Genomic DNA, 5,057 nt, shown 5'->3' with positions numbered 1-5,057 from the left:
CCAGTTACATAAACAGTGAAAGACAAACAGTCAACTTTACTAAGTTTACTATCTAGATTCACTTTTACCAAATCCTTCGTATTTGCTGGGATCTGAATCCACAACAAATCCACAGACCATCAGTCCATTTGATAGGCGCATCTGAAAATTTTAATTTTTCAAGGAGCCAATTCTAAGAATGGAACATTTTTCATAATTTGGCATCAAGCCTGATATAAAGGCAAAATCGTCTAATTCTTTAATGAGCGTTGCCAAGGAGAACACATATGACCTCATATGGCATCAGCATAAAAGGAAGACTTAGACTCCAAGACATTGATTTCTAAAGCCTTAATATTAGCATTGTTTCTTATTTTTATGGCCAGTGTTTCAATAACAAGAATAAACAGATAAACAGAAAGTGGGCAACCTTGCCTAACACCTAAAAAGCTTAATGGAGTCATTATTGATGATTCTACTAACAGGATTTTGATGCAGGACATGAATCCAGCTGATCAAGGATTCCCCAAAGTTAAAGTATTTCAAACACTGATGCATCAAATTTCATTTAACCTTATCAAAGGCTTTTTCAATCACCCACGAATATCAAACCAGGTCAATTCTCTTTATCATGACATTCAGTGATTTCCAAAAGACGACTGATATTATCTCCTATGAAGAGACTGTCCATAAAGCCAGCTGGTCAAAGTGTTTTAGATGTTGACTGACTTGCTTCACTCTGAGTGTAACCCTAACCCTAACCCTAAACCTAAACCTAAACCTAAACCTAAACCTAAACCTAACCCTAACCCTAACCCTAAACCTAAACCTAAACCTAAACCTAACCCTAATACACTCAGCCAGAATGTGAGCACCGCAGCATGACAGGGTCAGTGGTCTCCAAGTTTTTAATTTAACCAGATCTTTTGCTTGACCATCAGCACCATGTTTCAACAGTAAGGATATTAATAATTCTTTTTGGGAATCAGATTGCCATCCAGTACAAAGAGAAAAGTGAAATCAAGCCAGTAAGGAATCTTTAATTTCAGCAAAGAAAATTCTATAGAACTCAAGGGGAACTAGAGGTCAGCAACCCTCGGTTTTTAAATAAATAATTTGGCTCGGCTCGGGTCGGGCTCGGTTGTTTTTTTTTCATGTGTGGAAAAAAGCAAAATGTTTTATGGTCCTTGCTTTCTCCTGAAGCTCTGTTTTCATTTTTGTTTTACTACTTAATTTTCTGTTTTACAGATGCTAAAGGGAAAATCAAGTCCTTTATAAATGTTGTAGCATCTGCCGTTTCTGACCGGCAGAACGGAAAACGCCTTCTATTTCTGTTTTTCATTGGTGGATTTTGATGTGGATTTTTTAATTTCTGTTTCTGAAAAGAAAACAGAATGACCAAAACATACACGGACCACGAGGCCATGACTTTTAAACAGGAACGTTTTGATTTTGGGTTTCGGGTCTGGGCTTCAGATGTGTTACAGTCAGGCTCAGTGTCGGGTCGGCCTGAACATCGTGGGCTGGGCTTCACTTCCAGGCCTGCAGACCTCTAAGGGGAACACCATCTAACCCTGGGGTCCTGCCATCCTGTAAGAAACATATAGCAGCTTATAATTCTAATTCTTTCTCAGTAATCAGACCTTCACACTGTGGCAGCTCTGCAGTCAGCTTTGTGATCCCATATAATCTGACAAAGAGTTATTTACAGGTTGAGTATCATCTTCTAACATGATTGTCTGTCTCTTCTTCTGTGGTGTTCACACCACTTAAGGACACATGAAGAAGAAGTAGCTCAATATGAGCATCAGTCCTTCATTTTGTTCTGCTAGGCTTTCCGTCTCCTTCTACCCATAATCCCTTGTGTTTCGGGGCAATTGATCCAGCTGTTCACATGTTTAGATGTTTGATGTACTTCCTGTTTCCTCCTGCAGGCTCCGCCTCCCAGCAGACCGCCCACTTTTCCTCCTATCAGCTGACAGTTCCGCGACCAATAGGAAACAAGCAGAGGCGGGACGTGGACGGCGCTCCGCCCAATCAGGTGCCAGGATTTTATTCTCTTTCCTTATCGTCTCTTCTTTCTTCTCTGCTTTTCTCTTCTCTCTTATTTTTGTCTCTTTTCTTCGTTGGTTTTCTCTTCCCCTTTTCTTTCCCCTTTCCTCCTGTGAAATTATAATCATCCTCTCTGTATATATATATCTTTCTCTCTCTCTCTCTCTCTCTCTCACCCTCTCTCCCTCTCTCTCTCTCTCTCTCTCTCTCTCACCCTCTCTCTCTCTCTCTTCTCTTCTCTCTCTCTCTCTCCTTTCTCTCTCTCTCTCTCTCTCTCTCTTGTTCTCTCTCTCTCTCACCCTCTCTCTCTCTCTCTCTCTCTCTCTCTCTCTATCTCTCTCTCTCTCTCTCTCTCTCTCTCTCTCTCCCTCTCTCTCTCTCTCTCTCTCTCTCCTCCTCGGTGCCCTCTGACCCCAGGAAATACAAACTCAGCACAGGAACAGCTGACCAATCAGATCCCTTCCTGTCTGTGTGACCTCACAGCAGCAGCACATCACTTCACTTCTCGTTCTCCTGAACATCACACAGTAGCGGCCATTTTGGATCGGTTTCCCCGGTTTCCCTGCTCCTGTGTGGAGCTGCAGCTCTGCTGAGCAGCTGCTACATGACTGTTCTAAAGGTTCTGTAGCTGGGTTCTGTGGTTCTGTGGTGGTTCTGCAGTCTGTTTGAGTCCAGCAGCAGAACCTGCAGACTGATCACCTGACAGTAAGCTGCGTCCTGCAGGAGCGGACTGTGATTGGATAAACAAAACGCATCAAATCCAGGTGTAAATAATCTCAGGAACTATGTAAATGGAAGTAAACTTTTTCTTCTTCTTCTTCTTCTTCTTCTTCTTCTTCTTCTTCTTCTTCTTCTTCTTCTTCTTCACACAGAGTCTTCCTCTGTTTGTTCTTTTTTTTTTTCTTTTTTTACCTTTATTTAACTAGATAAGTAAATTGAGAACCAATTCTCATTTACAATGACGACCTGGCCAAGAGGCAGAAACAGAAGGCAAGTCTGTGCAAAAAAACCAGCAAGTACATAAGAACATTAGTCAAATTTAAGACATCATAATATATACAGTATATACAACAACAATAATCTATGTACTATGGACCAGAAGAAGCAAATTGAAAAGCAGGTGCAGTGATCAGAAACTATGACTTGTAATGAGATATTAAAGGAGGGAACAGAATGAAGGAGTTTCAGCTTCTTCTGCAATTCGTTCAGCCACTAGGAGGCAAACTGGACTGAGGGACGGACTGTAGGAACGACCAGAATAATGAATTTGCGGTTACTGATGGAGATACTGAGTGGTGAGCGGAGGTATGGGGGGTTCGGGTTCTGCTGGCGGAACACAGAGACGGAACACAGAGAACACAGAGGAACCTGGTGGAGCGTTGGGATGACTGGAGGTTCTACTGAGGTTCTACTGTAGACTGAAGGCTTTTGCACACCAAGTCCGTATTTTTTTTAGTCCGAAATTGTCGCACGTTTAAAAATAAATACGACCTCACGTTGTGTCAGTCACGTTTACACACCGACTCCGAAACTTTCGTCATTAAAGTTTTTGGAACAGGTTCGATTTTCTGCGTTTTTTCGCATCCGTCAAAAGCCTTTAGAGAGTCATTTGACCACTCAGAGCCACCGTACTGTTGTTATTAGCCATTACGCACGACTGGATCTCCTGGGATCTCCGGCACAGCCTCGAAACACTGATGCTATCGGCTCTGACAGAAAAGTGATAAACAGACTGATCACAGGACTGCTGACCATGATCTCGTCTGTATGTTGCAGCATTTTGAGGCTGTGCCCTGAATATCTGTGGATCCAGTCGAAAGGCTGATCACCTATGAGCACTTTTCCGATGGCACAAATTGGATAGCCAAACCATGAAGTGTGTGTGTGTGTGTGTGTGTCCCTCCTTAGACATACTGCCAGCCGCTGTTCAGGATCAATTGGATCACGGAAATTGGTGGTCTTCTTTTTAATGACGAACAAATAGAATAATAAAACGCATCGGATTCAGTGTGCGAGGTTTCTGTGCGTAACGATTTTTATCAGATGACGGATTAAAAAAGACTTGGTGTGCAAAGACCTTAAGGCTGGGTATCGGCAAGGACCTCACGATACCATACGTGTCACGATACATTGCAATACGATACATAATTTACTGAAAATTAAAAAATAGAACTGAAAATACAACTTGCTGTGTACCACCTGGGTAGTCTAATATGTACATCACATTATATTGATGACTCAGCGGACAAATTGACTAGTGTTTACCGTATGCTTGAAGCCGGGGTTTTCAGCTACGCTATACGGGCGCAAATTTTTCTCCAAATAAAATGCTCCACCGACTCCGTAATCTTCTGTGTACGAGCTGAGGAAGATGAAGATGGTTGTGTTTCCTGAACATTTTATTGTAGTATGACAAAGCCAAACCAAAGTGCACCCAGACGTCGGCTTTGAAAGATGAAGGTCTGTTTCTTCTTCTGCTCTTCTGCCTCGCCGCCATGTTGACACTCACAACAAACAGCACACACACACACACACACACACACACACACACACACACACACACACACACACACACACACACACACACACACACACACACACATCTGTCAGCAATAAGTCTGTTTTCTGATGGATCACAGTAGCTGCTGTCTGAAGGAGGCTGAGACATGGAAGAGACATAATTGGAGAGACAAGTCCACAGAAACAGAGTCACAGAGTGTTTGATTGACAGCAGACAGGAAGCTGGCTGCTGCAGGGAGGAACTCGCCGTCCCACACTGATGATGCGGGCCCTCCCTCGAGCCAATCAGTAACGAGTAGACAGACATCTCTGATAACCCTGAAGCCAATCAGTGTCATTTTGGGGAATCCCAGAACAGTGTGATGACACACAGGGGGGGAGGGGGGGGGGGGGGGTCAGATCAGATGCCCCGCCTTCTCTGAAGCTGATTGGTGTTTGTTTGGATCAGCTGCTGTGGCGTTTCCTGTCTGAACCAACAGAAAGATTAATGTAGAGTCAGAGAAACA

At 43.2% G+C, this 5,057-nt stretch overlaps 1 long non-coding RNA gene across 1 annotated transcript in view; it reads left to right on the top strand.

The window, feature by feature from the left end:
• Positions 1-1,910: 1,910 nt before the first annotated feature.
• Positions 1,911-5,057, top strand: part of LOC139667985 (uncharacterized) — a 13,253-nt gene continuing 10,106 nt past the window's right edge. The window contains exon 1 of the long non-coding RNA XR_011696969.1: positions 1,911-2,020. This is a non-coding gene — a long non-coding RNA (uncharacterized lncRNA). The remainder of the gene's footprint in view (positions 2,021-5,057) is intronic.

This window comes from Centroberyx affinis, unplaced genomic scaffold (genome assembly GCF_046629955.1).
Source record: "Centroberyx affinis isolate AG114_WGS23_722 - 3 ecotype Tasmania unplaced genomic scaffold, CSIRO-AGI_Caff_v1 ptg005932l_1, whole genome shotgun sequence".
Taxonomy (NCBI): domain Eukaryota; kingdom Metazoa; phylum Chordata; class Actinopteri; order Beryciformes; family Berycidae; genus Centroberyx; species Centroberyx affinis.
The sequence above is the reverse complement of the archived record's forward strand: the minus strand, read 5'-3'. Positions and strand labels throughout refer to the sequence as shown.